The following is a 17,071-nucleotide window of genomic DNA, read 5'->3' on the forward strand; positions in this document are numbered from 1 at the left end:
CACCTTTACCAGCTGCAACATTAAAGTGATGAACACATTATTGCATCAATAATTATAATCCAATCATACAATATATATTATTTTACAACGGGCCATTCTGCATAATGAGTAGGCTACTTTTACTTTTGGTACTTTAAGTATAATTTGATGCTTATACTTTTACTTGGGTAACATTATGAATGTAAAGACTTTTACTTTTGGTACTTTAAGTAGGGGACGCAACCTATTTATTCCCTGATAATACTACATTGAGAACAATAAATCTGTGTTGAAACTGGCAGGATGAGAGCTAGTTAACGTTAGCCGTTAGCAGCCGATAAGCAGCACAGCCCTGCACGGACCCAAGAGCTAAAGCTAAATAGCTAACTAACTTTAAATGTAATCACGTAAAACTTCGTTTTTGGCGAGATCCTTGAATAAATCCAGTTGTTTGAAGATGTTTTCACAGCAATACAGAATAAATAATAAAGAGGGACTTATGACCTGTTTAACTTCATAACAAAAAACAGGATGTAAACGGTAATGTGGGAGTGTACATTTAGATTTATTGTTTAACTTTTGTTTTTACCGTGTTATCGAATTGGTATCGAGAATCGTGGAATTTTACTGGTATTGGTATCGACTACTAAATTTCTGGTATGTTGACATTCCTAGTATGGGAGCGTAAGTTTTAGGAGACCAGGCTGCCTCAAAAGTTGACCCATGTGGAACTTGCATGTTAAAGTTGGTCTCCTCGACCAATCACACTCCTGATTCAAAGAGCATTCTTCTCGGGGTTTTTTTGGTGGTTTGTCTGAAGTGTCATCCAACGATGTAAAAAAACAAACAGCTGACCTCATGAACCCGTCCTCTCTCTGATCTCGTCTACCTATAAATAAAGTATCTATGTGTAGTTGAGTGCCCGCTCCCTCTGGCAACTGGGGCATTTTGTTCTGGGAGCTGTCAAGTGGAGTTACAATCAACATTAACACAGAGGCCTCCAGACCAGTTCACACACACACATGCACACACATCCCATAACTAGTCGTTTCACAGGTCACCATGCAGGTGAACTGACATTAACCAGAGAGTGAAACCAGCTCCGGGCCCCGGCCTCTGGTACTCTGGTGGTTAAACCACCTGATCATTGCAGAGATACGATGTCTTGTGGACTAATGCTTCAAGAAAATGCTGCGTCATATGAGGTCATGCTTTAAATGCATCATGTGGCCCAACAGAGGCGTGATTTGGGATGGTGGAAGGTGAACACTATGAAATTTCTTGTAATTCATGGAAAACACTTAAATCACCTTTATAGGTTACCTCTTACAGTTTTTTGAAATGGCTAAAACACAATTTCTGTGTCCTCTTTGTTGAAACTCTACACATAAAAAACAAAACTATATACACAAAATACCTCTTGCAAAAGCAAACACATAATAATAAACTATATAAATTCTTTAAAAATGGTATTTTTGCATCACAACTTTACACACAAACAACCAAATAAATTGCTCTTTCCTCATGCCAACTGCACATCGATGTGCTGAGTATAAAACACTATTATATAGAGTCATTTGCATTGTCATTTGTAGCATGCTGTACATGTGAACACAAATGCAATGGGGAAGCAAACACATTTGCATGTTCTCACTACTCACAATAACAGTATCAGATGCAATTACCTCCTCTAACGTCTCTCTATCTTTCCAAAATCGGCCCCCATTCTTGTGCAAACAAAAGAGCAAACCTGAATCCTATTTATAAGGTTCAAGCTCTGATTTCTAAGTGTTTTCGCAGGTGCATTCTGGGTGCAGGTGATTGTACATTACGGCACTTTTTACACAGAAGTTTTACTGGCGTCTGGTAGTCGCTTTCAATCCAAAATGGCGGAAGCGTAGCTTTGCTGCTGAGCGCTGGTGTTGCAATGGAATGAACAAATGACTTTCACTTCTTGGCAACATACATTCTTTGACCGAACGCTGAATAAGACATTTTTAGGCTACCAAAATGGTTATAATTAACTTTCATGAACTGAAAACACGGAAAACACCCAGACCGGACAACACCGTGGTAGCGACCTGTCTATCACAAGTTAGCCACGCCATAAAGCATCCCCTGCTTTATGGTCTATTTGACTCTAAATGGGACCATAATTTACTAAATGAACATCATGCTGTATTGAAGAAGACTTAAAACTAGCGATTGAGAACATAAACTCATGTTTACAATGTTTACTGAGGTAATAAATCAAGTGAGAAGTCGGCTAATTTTCTCATAGACTTCTATACAATCAGACTTCTTTTTGCAACCAGAGGAGTCGCCCCCTGCTGGCTGTTAGAAAGAATGCAAGTTTAAGACACTTCAGCATTAGCTTCACTTCTCAGACCCCAGAGTTGCTGATGTCTCACATTGGGGACTGGGCCAGTACTGGGTTGTCGGGCAGACTATTAAAAGGTCCCATATTATGATAATTTTTAGGTTCATTCTTGTATTTTGTGTTTCTACTAAAACATGTTTACAAAACTTTATTTTCCTCATACTGTCGGCCTGAATATACCTGTATTCACCCTCCGTCTGAAAAGCTTTGTTTTAGCGCATTTCGACAGAATTGCGACAGAATTGCAACAGAATTGCAACAGAATTGCGTTGCTTGGCAACAGCTTGTGTCCATGTGTACATCCTGTCAGCTGATGTCATTAACATGCACTGCAACCAGGAATAAACTGGGACATGTTTAGAATGTTTACGTTTAAAATTGTGTAAAGGGTCTAAATATTGTATATTTGTGACATCACGAATGGGCAGAAATCCTGACAGCTTGTTTCAAATGCAGAGTTTCTGATTACGGGCTGTGTGTATTTTCCTGTGGATTGAGTGTTTCGATACTTTCACAGTATTTATATAGGACTTAAGCCTGCTTTATAATTAAAAAAACATGAAACTCTCACTTTTTTATAATATGGGACCTTTAAGATAATGAAACACAACTGATAGAAGTGGATGTTTATCTTTATCATAGTTTAGCTGTGACTCCTCTCATAAACCAACATTACGTCAGATAACGTCTGGTTATGCAAGTGTTCAGTTGTGAAATTTGTAAACTTGGCCTGTGTCCAAACTATGTTCTAAATCTCTGATAGGTTCAACGCAGAGGCCTGAAGCACGCCCTGGAACAAAGAGTGTAGTAGCAGTCGTCTACCATCTAGCGAGAGCTGCTGGGTTCATTTCAGGTCACAGATTCGGTGAAGACGAGTGCTGTACTGCTTGAAGCAGGCTGAGATTTCTCTGGACTCCCACCGCTCCGCTCTCCAAGTGTGTAATCCCAACAGCTGGTTAGACAGTTTAAACACACACACAGTCCCCTCAGTCTCTCACTGTGTCACCATGAAGCCCTCCCTGCCTCCCTCACTGCTGCCAAATCCAAATATTTCACTGCGTCCTGGCAGTTCTCCCACAATACTGATAAACGTGGCTTTGATATGAGCCCCTTTGTTGCACCGTATCGTTCCTCGCATCGTGCATGAACACGTACAAATTAATCACATATTTTCTCTAGATATGTGGCAGTTTAAGGGTTTAATCTGATTGGTGGACAAAATGTTGATACTGTGCTGAATTATGTAACATGAAAACCACAGTCTGCTGCTGCCATCAAGTGGTTGTATGTAAGAACTGCACTTTAACTCATACTGGAGAAGTCATAGATGGAAGAAAAATGACAGGTTTTTAAATGTTTTTATTTTTGTTGAAGAAACTTTTTGAAGGTCATTTTTAAAAATTATATTTGAACAAAATGATTTGTTGCTCAATATCTCAAATAATTGTCTCAAATCAAACATTTTCCAAAGAAGGTAAAATGGCAAAATAGATTACTTTACATAGTTTATGTTGTGACATTTTGTTTATTGCTCATTTCTATATTGGAAAATTCAGTTTATTGCTAATTCTTTGTATATTGCTACATTTTGTCTATTGCAATTTTTTGTATATACCAAAATTATGCTTATTGCAAATTTTTATATTACAAATATTTGTAAATTCCTACATTTTGTTTATTTCAAATTTTTATATTGCAAATTTTTGTTCACTGCTATTTTTTGTATATTGTGAATATTGCTTTTATTGCTAATTTTTTAGTAGGAAAATTCTGTTCATTGCTAATTCTTTGTATTTTGCCGCATTTTGTTTATTACTAATTTTTATACTGCAAAATTAGTTTATTGCGAAATTGCGCTTATTGCTGATTTTGATATTTCACATTTTTGTTGATTGCAAATTGTGTAAATTCCTACATTTTGTTTATTTCTAATTTTGATATTGCGGAATTGTCTTCATTGCTAATTTCTATATTGCAATTTTGTGTGTATTGCTAATTTTTGCAAATTGCAATTTTTTATATTGGGACATTTTGTTGATTGCTAATTCCTTGTATATTGCAAAAAGAATTTTATTGCAAATTTGTATATATTGTGACATAGTGTTTATTGCTATTTTTTGTATATTGATACATTTTGTTTATTGCTAATTTTTGTATATTGGTAAGTTATTGTATTGATAAGTATCTTTTTTTCCTAAGCTACTGTAACAGTGAAAATGTCTCACTGGAATTAAGTATCTATATATTTCTCCTAAATCTCATTAATGTAAAATATCCATCTTTGTAATCAAAATATTATATTTGGATTATAATGCAATGACTTTTTGGAACTTTACTTTCTCCCCATTTTATTATCCTCTTATTATTGTTGTAGGTTTGGTGATAAGTCATATCTCAGTACACTACATTATATGGCTGAAAACACACACACACAGCATCTGATGAAAGCAGGAGATAAGACTGGGAGGATGATAAACTGAACTTTTCTGCCACATTCATGTTTTATAAAACAACCTCTTGTGCAGTTATGCAATGAACAACAGTGGAATAATTTAGAGCTAAACAAAACAGAGCGAAATCAAAGGATGAAGACCAGAGAATCGCCCAGCAGCAGCTGACCTCTTCATGCATCATATTTACAGCAACGAGTAGTAAAAGACTCATCTGTCCTACCTTTATCTGTGTAGAGCGCCACCTTAAGGCACCAGCTCAATCTTACATTTCATGCAGCTCATTCTCTATATTTCAGCTGCTTGGCAGTAATGTTAGCTGACCAGACGAAGGTCTCTCCATGAATCAATGCTGATACTAGTGTTGGCTTTTCCTGCCTCAGCTTCAGCAGCGGGGCTCCGCAGCGAGAAACTCCGGTGTCTTCCTGCTCTCTACGCCAGCAGCCGGAGCGAATAGGGAGACACCGGCACCCGGTCGGTAACGAGACTACAACGTTTCTCTCTGCGGAGCCCCGTCACTTCACAAGACATGGAAAACCTCTGTTGGTCTGGAGGAGCTGCAGCATTTATTTCTGCACAAACGTCCCCTGTACATTCACTAGATATTCTCAGAGCTAAACTAACTCTTCTGCAGTGTGTAGTGAACGCACGTTCACGTCTAGAGGTGGAGCGAGTACGCGAGAACGCGCGCGCTGACTGAGTGAAGGAGAGCAGGCAGCGGAGCGGAGGCTCCGGTCACACGCGAGCGCGCATATGCGAGCGCGCATGTGTCCCGACCCGGTACATTTATACGCTTAAAAAGTTACAAACAGTCCCTTTAAAATATTAACGTATGATTGCCCATAGTTATCCGCGATTGATCGCACATTTTTTATCTGTTCCAAATGTACCTTAAAGGGGGATTTGTCAAGTATTTAATACTCTTATCAACATGGAAGTGGACAAACTGCTTTATGCAAATGTATGTATATAATTATTACTGCAAATCAATTAACAACACAAAACAATGACAAATATTGTCCAGAAACCATCACAGGTACTGCATTTAGCATAAAACATATGCTCAAATCATAACATGGCAAACTGCAGCCCAACAGGCCACAACAGCTGTCAGTGTGTCAGTGTGCTGACTTGACTATGACTTGACCCAAAACTGCATGTGATTATTATAAAGTGGGCATGTCTGTAAAGGGGAGACTCGTGGGTACAAATAGAATCCATTTTCAATCACATATCTTGAGGTCAGAGGTCAAGGGACCCCTTTGAAAATGGCCATGACAGTTTTTCCTCGCCAAAATTTAGCGCAAGTTTGGAGCGTTATTTAACCTCCTTCATGACAAGTTAGTATGACATGGTTGGTACGAATGGATTCATTAGGTTTTCTAGTTTAATATGATGCCAGTATCTTCAGTCTAGCTCTAAAACTAGGAGCCCGCTACAACGTAAAAATTGCAAGTTGTGTTAATGCGATAAAGAAATGATTGGCATTAAAACAAATTTGCATTAACGCATTATTATCGCGTTAATTTTGACAACCTTAATCATCATTTATTTTTTTATGTACACTGGGAAGTACCTCTTGCTGTGTGACTGTGGGCAGCGCACACACATCACCTCAGGCCTCACACACCAACATTTCTCCGCTGCGCCGCAGGCACACACTCACGCCAAACATTTCTCTGCTCCCTTCCTGATTCACTCCGAAGTTAAAACACATTGTGACATATCCCTCTCCCCTAAACTGTTTGTCAGTAGTGCGACCAAAGGTGCACACTTGACTGTTCTGCTGTTTCCTATACGCATATATTCACACAAACATTATTCTCACTCACCAGTTGCTGAAACGCTGCCTGTCCATCCTGTCATGTCCCATTCATGGGTTTGACTAGCGAAACAGGGCCGTAACAAATCCCCCCGTTAAAAAAGGGCGCTCTTGCGCGTTTTTGAGATCATGTGATCAGCATAAATATGTTTATTATTTTTAATTGTGATTTTGTTGCAAATTAACTTGTTTTGGTTGGGGGGGAATGTTTAGACAGAGGTTTATAATTTATATGTAAAATATGCCTAGGTTAAAGGGGCTATAAATATCTTCTCTGCTGAAGAATGTTGTTAATTGTAATTTTTCTATGTAAGTAATACGCCCAGGGGAGGGGCTAAAGGTAACACTCAGGAAGGTAACATACAGATTGCATTTTTGGATTGTTTTTGCATGTTCTGACAGAGAAGCATGAAGTTATTGAGGAACTCCATTTTCAGTGCTATTTGATGTATTGTACATAGCTTATTTTCTATTTTTTCACTTCTTTTTGTAAATATTAAGCACTGATTGCACTTTGGGAGGCCGGCATAATAAAAGAGATTAATACAGCGTTTTCCGACTACACCAGTGTTTTTCATGATTTAGAACCCCGCGACACTGTCTAATAAATGTAATGAAGTAAAAAGTACAATATGTCCCTCTAAAATGTAGTGGAGTAGTATAATAATGTAATATGCTGGATACACATAAGTATCAGTATGAAAGAGTCCAGTGTTTTTACTTCTGGTATTTTTAGTATATTTTGCTGATTATACTTTTTGCTTGAGTATAATTCTAAAAGCATGTACTTTTTACCTTGTGGTATTTACTTAAATAAAGCATCTGAGTACTTTTGTAGTTTATTCTGACCTCCATCATTCTCAGGTGGAACATGGAGACTCTTAAATAAATGTGTTTCCTCACTAGGGGGAGTACTTGTTATTCATATCGCTGTCACAATATTCCCCCAACATATGATATCCTTGATGATAAGACAGCCATTTTCAGACCACTGTATTGTATTGTGTCATTATCTGCTCCGTGTCATTGTTTCCTGCGTTGCCCTCGGTTTGACCTCTTCAATAGTTCCCCTGAGCTGTGCTGCAAACTTAGATAGATCGTCCTCCGAAGCCCGGTGAGCTCACAACACCGCCTGCTGACAGAGATAAGAAATCATATACACCACAGGGCCAACGCGAACCTCCATCCATCTGAAATGAGAGGTGTTGTTCTCAGCAAAAAAAACCCACTTTGAACAATATCATTTAACTACGGCATCATCGAGGTTTTGCCTGTAGCTCGGGGGACAATCCGACAGATTGTTAGGAGTGAACATGTGATTGTTTGGTGTTTGAAGTTGAGACTGGATGATGAATGCTGGGTGCTGTGATGAACCTCCGCTGTCAGTGTTGTCATGTTTTAGTGATAAATTCTACTGTTTCTGCGATGATGCATTCAAGGACCATTCTATGTGCTTGCGGAGGGCTGGATCGAGCCCTCTCTCTCCTGATTGCTCTCATTGCTCCCCCACGAGACTCCAAAGGATCAAATTACATCGGCCAGCTTGATGAAACCAAGGCACAAAGTCATCCATCAAACCCACAAACTTCACATGATTTTCCTCCATCATATCTGATATGATAATCCCATGTGATCAAGAGCTGCAGGGAGTTAACGGGCAGGTGAGTTTTTAAAGGTTGGAGCTACTGACAGCTGATCGCTTTTCAAACATATTTGATATATTTAAATGTCACAATTTTCATGCAAAACAAAAACAAACATACAGATAAACAGACCAAAACAAGACCTACAAAACAAACACTCAAATAAACAATAAAAAAAAACTAGAAAATTTCGCAAGAAATTTTGACCAGTGTGCCTGGTGCTGGGGGGATGGGTGGGGGCTAGGGGTGGTGTGTGTGTGGAGGGGGGGGCAGAATTCAGACTGTCTGTCCATAGTGAGGTCATAACTGTAGGCCCTTTCGCTGCGTGCGTGTCTGTCAGTGGTTGCCATGGTGATTGGGGGGCCGTGAGGAGTGTTTAGTTTCCTGTTAACATAAAGTAAGAGTTGAGGGATTTTATTTTGAAAAGTAGGTGAATACCTAGTTCCTGTTATCATACAATGAGAGTTGGTGGGTCTTTTAATCACAGGTGTAATTGATCACATTAATTATGGCCCTGATCCATTGAAGCCTGGTTTAGAGCATGCTGGCTCACTGAAATGGCGTGATAATAGTGTGTGTGTGTTAGTCAGCCTGCTCTGATTGGCTAATGTGAATCAGCTGTCTAGCAGCAATCTGAAGTTGCCGTGGTGATTGGCCACTGCTGCAGTGGGGCAGTTTATAATAGGAGTTAACCAGAGACGTACATGTCATAAAAGTGCTTCTACGACAGAAACCGTGACTCCTATCGCTTAGATTGTTCATGAGACCAGTTAGGAGTCTCTGATGAACAAATGGTGCGACAGTTGGGTCTGTAGTTTCAAAAATGTGACCTCGGCGGCAGTTTCGAAAAGTATTAACTTTTTTCTCTGATCCAAAACATTCTGTGAAATTTAATATGGGGCCCTATGGGAGCAAAGCCTGCAGTTGCTCTCACGTTCAGGCATGTGTCGCCAAATGTGTAAGTCCGACTGATTCCATAGCTACATGTTTGCGACCGGCACAAAAATACCTACGTTTTGATGTATTAATTGTGTATGAGGAGTGGACGTTGTGGGCTACAGAGCAATTTGTTCGGAAAATTTTCAAAAGATTTCAAAGCTTTCCCGCACTCTAGCGATGATGTCACACACTCTAGCCCTTAACGACCCACGCAATACACACCCATTATAAAATCTGAAACGGTCTGAAAATTTCACAAAACGTAAACTGCGATTTCGTGAAAACCGTGCCAGCTATCAAAAAATTTCCATTTGGCCAAATAAAGTCCCAAGTCTCGTGACCCGTTTAAACTTTTAATCCCGTTTCTACGTTAAAGTATGGCGACTCTGTATGGCCCCAGAGAGGAGTGTTTATGAGCACTCGTCACGTCGATTTTCAATGCATTCCAATGGAGAAAAAAATCGCGCTTTCGCGCGATTTTCTCGGAAACCGCTGCGCGAATCTCTTAGTCAGGTCATAGCACATGATTCCCGATCATTCCACACGTTTTGATGTACTTTTTGTACAGGTGTTGGCAATGCTGCCGGAGGAGTAGCGTGCCAAAGTTTAGGCAGAAGTCTGAATAAGAAAATAAGCCCGACGAATAATAGACCAGTGTGCTTCTAGGCACACTGGAATTAATACATAAACAAAAACAATCAATACCACACACAAAGCAAACAGATGTAAATGCACACAAACACACCCAAGCAACATAATCCCCCCAAAAATTATAAACAGAAATAAAACAAACACAAATAAACACACAAAAATAAGACAAAAACAGAAATAAAAACAGAAATAAAACAAAAATTACAAATCAACACAAATTTAAAACAAAAACACCGAAATAAAACAAAACCCCAAAGAAACCCACAAGAATGAAACAAAAATACACAATCAAACAATATAAAATGACGACCCCCCTCTCCCGCGCGCCAAAAAAACACAATGAGTGCTGATGCTGTTGTTGCTGGCACAGACCACTGTCCTTTGTAAGAATTTGACGTAATACAAGAAACAAAAGAGCAACTTCCCATCAGGAACACAGCACAGTGATCAGGACATGCAGCGTATCAGCGGCATCTCTTCTCTACTGTATAGATGTCCACTAAGCCAGGATGAGCCACAGTTTATCCTCTCACATCAGCTCAATAATTATTCCTTTCTCCGGCACAGGCCTGGCAGCTCCTCTCCCTCCGTCAATCAATGGCGAGTAAGAGCCCTCCGAGCGCCGGGACAAAGTGGGCATCGATCTGTGTGTGGAGCGTGTGTGAGGTGAACATGCTAATAACACGTTAGTCCACCTGCACTGTCTCAACGATGAAGAAGCATCATCTTTAAATCAAATACGAGTGTCTTTTTATGCGTAGATGCATGTGAAACTAAATGCTAAAACTAAACACTAATAGAGGAGGACACATTATTGAAGAAGAACAACATATGTTGAATTTATGTGTGTGTAAATCAGAGCAGCTTTCCTTTGCCTCTGTGCTCGTGGAACCATTGGAAACTGTAAACGATAAAACGAGACACGATGTAGCAGGATATACTATTAAAGAGGAAAACATTCCAGTCCAGCTTTAAATCATTAGGTGCTAAAAGTTGGGGGAAAATGCACTAATAGCGGAATCCAGAGTTATTTCCCTTCTCCGTTCATGTGAATGAGCTCCAGACCGAGGCTGGAGCGAGGGCGCAGAGGCGGGGTTAAAGAGAACACTACTGTGCCTCCTCTTTGGGCCCAATGAATGAGGATGATCGCCGGATGATCCGGGTACTTTTTCACTCGGCAGTCGAGCCATTTTGGCTTCATGCGCCACTGAAAAACTCTTATAGGAATGAATGGAAGCCCGCCTCCGACGCTGTATCCAGTTCGCTTTATACATCCATGTTACTTACAGCAACATTAGCAGTCATTTGGAGATACCATGGGTTACAGTTGAAAGCTCCAGAAAAAGCTTGAGTTTAGACTATTGTTTTCTCACAGATGTGTTCCAAAGGTCTAGAATATAATCTCCACATATTACACTGGTTGCTTATGCCTGCAGGGAGGTGTAGTTCAAATATATACACAACATGCAACCACTGAAATGTGTTAAAGAAGCATGAATGAACACAGATGAAACTGAATGGGGGGGGGTCCTGAGAAAAAAGTGTCTCCTCAAGAGAGGTAAAATCCCGCCAGCTTCGCTGTGTCTGCAAGGAAGTGAGCTGACTGCAATAATCAAAAGCTCTCCGAGAGGAGTATGCGGTGCCATCGATGCCCATCACGCTGAGATATGACAGACATTAGGCCTCGCTTGCTGACTTCACATTCTTTTTTAAAAAATGCAATCCTGTAAATATGCGCTGTGTGAAGAAAAAAAACCAGGACGGAGGAATTTACCAGTGAGAAACAGATGAGCTGACAGTGACAGATAAGTGTACAGTAAGTGTATTAGGGCGGGAGCTGGTGGGTCTCCATGTGCATAGACATTGATCAAAAGCAGCGCTGTAGCAAATAGACTTGGCGTAATTACATTGGTGATTGGAGCAGCGCAGCACTGAGGTAAGGAACATTTATCCTCCCAGCTCCCGGGAAACACACCAAAGTTGTCTTCTCCACTTTGAGCGTGCGTCAATAGATGAACAAATGACAGCATCTGCTGTCAAACGCTCCACGTTAACAACAGCCTGCTCTCTGTGAGCAGAGAAAGGACTAACATGAAGTCATTTCTTACAATGTGAGCTGATGTCCTGAGATCACTGATGACCTAAGATCACTGATGACCTGTCGCAGTGGGAAGGACTGAGGTCCTGATTCTCTATCTGAGGGGGTTCAGCTGAGGCTTTCTGTAGCAGATCCAGACTTGATACAGATGTCATTTGGTTTTTAGAGGGACTGGGATAATAACACTGTCAGGCAGGAATTTTCAAAGCATCAGTACTGTCCAGCATTTACAGATGTTTCAGTTCCTTTGGGGCCCCTTTCGGTCCTGGTGCCCAACGGAGGATGAAGTACCTGAAAGCCACACTTGAGTAAAAGTACAGATATCTAACCTGAAACTTAAATAGAAGTTAAAGTGGCAGTAGGCAGTATATTTTTGGCATCATTGGGCAAAAATTCCATAATAACCTTTCAGTATATTGTAATTCAAGTGTTCTGAGAGATAACTAGACTTCTGCACCTCATCATGACTCTGTTTTAAGGCTTTACAAAATCTAGCCCATGACGGGAGACTTTGACCAATCACAGGTCATTACAGAGAGAGAGCTGTCATTGAGCACAACACCAGACCCATTGGAATTGTTAAAAAACAGAACTGAGTGTTGATTTCAGGGTCTGGAAACACTTGAGACTAGGGCTGTGTATTGGCAAGAATCTGACGATACGATACGCATCACGATACAGGGGTTATGATTTATTATATTGCGATATATTCCGATACTGTTAGCAAGGCCATATATTGCGATTATTTAAATCGAATTTTAGGAAAACTGTCATTGAACACACCATACGGTATGCATAAAATCTAAGTACATTTTTTTTTTTTTAATTTTGTATGCACTCAGAACAGTGGGATCTGCATTTATCACAGTCCCTGTAACATCCAACATCATAGCACTAAATTGAGAGGTCACATATCTTTGCAAATGAAATACAGTATTGACTGATTTAATCTCGGCATGTAAGCTTAGCTAGTTAAAAATCTGTACAGTGTTTTTGAGAATCGACACAGTATCACACAACATAATAATCCCGGTATTTGATATTTCTGATATTTTCTTACACCCCTACCTGAAACAAAATAAAGAAATAAAAGAAAGTATTCCATGGACCGTAATAAAGAAGATTTCTTGCTTGTTCACTCTTTGATTCAGCTGATTAAAGATAGCACCTGGAGGGGACACACTTTATCTCCATTCTCGTTGCGTGTGACGCATCACCAACACTGTTTACTATCAGGTTAATTAATCTAAAATGTGTGCTTTACACAATGATATTTCTATTGTTTTGTACACTTCCAGCTGCCGTCTTTAGCAGTTCTCTTTAAGATAGAACAAAAAGCACAAAACACTGGAGCACTTAGAAACAAATCTCTCTTTCCTTTCACACTAAAATCGTTATCTAAGACATGAGGTCAGGAGTGGATTTTCCCTTAAAACACAGCGAACTTCGATCCGTTGACGTGGGTCAACTCATCTGCATTTTTTCCCGCTCTTGCGTCTGCCGCTGTGGGTCCCCGGCGCCGGGGCGCTAACAGAGCGAGTGGGTGTGGGAGACTAATTGAGTGTCGAGGCTGTGTGAATAAAGCCACTCTGGTAATCGTCTGGCTCAGCAGCAAATGGGAGCGATAAGGAGCGCTGAGTTGATATGGTGTCAAAAAGAGGAGTTTCCCAGCCCTCCGCTGCCATCGCTCTCTCCTTTCTGTGGCTGTCTGCAGAGGAGGGCTCAGATAATATCTTCAGGAAGAGGAATGCACACTCAGCCCTTAGTGCTGATAACAACATCATCTTTTGCCACTGAATGGGCTGCAGGGAGTGGAGGTGGGAGGGGGGGCATGGAGTACATTAAGAAGTCAATGGCAAACACTACAATATCTGCACAGCTGGAGGAACACCACGAGGCCCAGTGAAGGACCACAGCTATACATTCACTGTATACCTACAGCAATCTGTAATACTGTATAACATGGTTACTCTCAGATTACTTTATCTTATTAGTATGCTGCCTCTAAGCATCCCAGCTAATTTCCTGAAGTATTCAAACTTATTGGCAGAATGTTTAGTGATTAAGTGAGCTGGGAAAAGAGGCAGAAGACGGTTCAAAAGGCTTCAGGCCATGATGACAGCTATAAGCGGGCTGCAGCATCCAAATATGGGAGCTTTTTATTGTTAATCACTCAACAGTGCAATGAAAAGTGTCACTCATTTCGATGAAGAGAAATTTTACCCAAATCTGCAAAAAAAAAAAGCTTTTACCCACGTTACACTACCTGCCCCGACAACCAACCGTGGCAACCTTTACTGTTTGTATGAGATGCACGGGGCTTTAACTAACTCTAATGTAAACCCACCCGTGTCAGTATTAAACGGTCAGAGCACCTCACGTAGTAATGATAGTGAGAATGTCAACATAATGAGGGAGGAAGGAGAGTTTGGGTGTGTCAAGCATACACAGGACTTTCACCCAGGAGACCGCTGTCCCTGTCCTGTGTGAAACCACAAGTCAACGTTGACTTTACGTACTTTACTAACGCCAGTTATGAAACAAAAGTAGTTACTTTACGTAACAAGCATATTTATTTTAACCCAAAACCACAATCTTTTCCTAAGCCTAACCAAGTAGTTTTGTTACCTAAACCTAACCAAGTAAACCTCCCAGCGGGGATCAGCAGAGCAGTGAGGTGAAGCTCTGCTCCCGGCTGAAGGAGGAACCGCTGTTGCCGGGTGCGGGGCGCGGAACTTCACGCATATTTACACGGAGTGCTCAGAGCTAGTGATGTAGAATAAAAAGCAAGAAATACCACTTGTGGTGGTGGGGAGGTGGATGGGTCCAACAAACACACGACTTTTAAAAAGGAGACCGGCGTTTTGATTTGTAAGCTACGTCTCGTGACGTTTCCGTACGTAATTTACGTATGTAGTTTCTGTACGTATTTTAAGCCCAACTATTTTCCTGAACTAAGTGGTTTTGTTGCCTAAACCTAACTGCAGACGTTACCGTAGTTTTGTTGCGTGGTGTACCTATGACACTTAAAAAGGCAAAAATGCGTCCTCATGCCACATGGAATGACCATGTCGGGCTATTATACGCCTTCCCGTAAGACAGGGTTGCAAGAATATTAGCTCTAGATAGGGCCATTCGCGTTTTCACGTTGGCCACCGTAGTTCTCCTACATGCTTTGCACGCAGGAGAAGTTTCAGTTGGGTGCAATCTGCAACCTCACCGCTATGCAATCAAATCCTACATACTGCACCTTTAACAGAGCAGCAGATCAGTAGTTTGAATAGGTGATAAGGCCATTGGAGGATGAGTTAAGCGCCCACATTACTGTCTATGATGGACAGTCAGTAGGCAAGCTGTGTACTGTATGTATGGTTACTCAGGCCCACTGCTGTAACAGAGATTCCACTTTCTGGTTAAAAACCTGGTGAGAAACACTCAGATGGCGTTTTCTAATTAGTGGCAATACTCTCACACAGTAGGATTACCATTAAGAAAAGGGGGAAAAGGTGACTAATCTGATTTTGTGGAGATGAAGTCGCATTTTCAGCTGAGAGAAGCTCATTGCACCTCCACTACATTAAACTCCTGTGGTTGTAAAAATTGCAACGAGCAGCTTGAATCAGCAAATGAAGAGTTGCACATGAGGTCTCTCCATGTGTTGCTTAATCACACATTTACAAAATAGCCAAAAACACTTGTTACTACACTTCTGTTGTAGAGAAAGTGGTAATAGTGACTGACTAATATGTTTTTGATGTAAGAGAAGAAAACTTCCCTCCTCTTGTAATGTTTGTTTAAAATGTGCTTTTAAAGTTTTGTTCTTGTATATGCTTGATCTTTAACGTTAATTATGGGATAGTTCCCGCCCGGTCCCTGTAGCAACTCCTCTTCTCAAATGAAATGGTGCCTAAACTGAATTCAGGTGAATTCACCCTCCAGCATCCCTACTGAACATGCAGGTCAGAGGTCATGCAGCCTCAGCTGACCAAGGCCAAATCCCAATGTCCACACTTGTCGACTTTGTCGTTAAAAAAAAAGGTAAACAAGAGGACGTCACATGGGTATTCAGCCTGGTGTATTCAATTTAAACAGAAACATTAACATAAAGGATTTACGATGGTACATAAAAAAACACATGAAATCCAGAGGAATTAAATCACAGGTTATATTACACACCTGGTTTATTCATTTATTTTAATTTGAATTAATGATGCTGTTTTGCCTAAAACAACAATTGGGCTACCTCTCCTCTCGTCAAATCAGGCAATAAAAACGTAAAAATAAAAACCCACTATTGGCATCGTCAGGGTAACATGATATGGCCCCCGCAAAGTGATGTCCCAACCATTTACCAGGTGACGTCAGTCAAGTCCCTGAGAGTTCAGGGCTTAAGGATTCGGGGGGGGACACTGGGATTGAGCCCATATCTCTCTGAGCTGGGAGGGTTTGGTGCCTTAGGGGGCCTAGGAGGGCTGGATGCTTGCTCAGTGGGATGGATACACAAATGATCCCTGTGACTTGTAGAGTTATACCGATTCAGAAATAATTTGTTCATGTTCTACAAAAAAACGTAGGTTATTTAAGTAGTTTGGGATGTCTATTTCTGTATTATGTGGAAAAGAAAAGAAATTAAATGTCAAACTCCTCTCTGAAATATGACAATTTAAAGTTTCCTGAATCATAAGAGAAGCAGCCAGTGATGGAAAATACCTTAAGAAATTACATCCATATTTGGAATCTTTTCATTTCAGCATTAACCCCCTGAGACCCTGTATAGCAGGATCAGGCTTCGAGCAAGAGGGAAGGTACAGATATCATATGAAATTAGGTTTTGGAGAGATTATTGATCATTTTTATTAATTCTCAAGTGGAAAAAAATGGTTTAATTCCGCACCAAATATGTGTAAGAAATGGTATCAACCCAAAAATTGCTGACACAACTTATATAAGACATAATAGAGCATGGGAGCGGCCATCATATACTTCCATCATCATGTTCTAAACCCTTATACACTTTCACAATTTATTTTGATCAATTAATTCATGTTTATTTCTGATTTATGACTAGAACAACTTGACACAGTGCTGAGCTGCATCTCAAATTAATCT

The sequence above is a fragment of the Sebastes umbrosus genome, chromosome 15 (genome assembly GCF_015220745.1).
Source record: "Sebastes umbrosus isolate fSebUmb1 chromosome 15, fSebUmb1.pri, whole genome shotgun sequence".
Classification (NCBI taxonomy): domain Eukaryota; kingdom Metazoa; phylum Chordata; class Actinopteri; order Perciformes; family Sebastidae; genus Sebastes; species Sebastes umbrosus.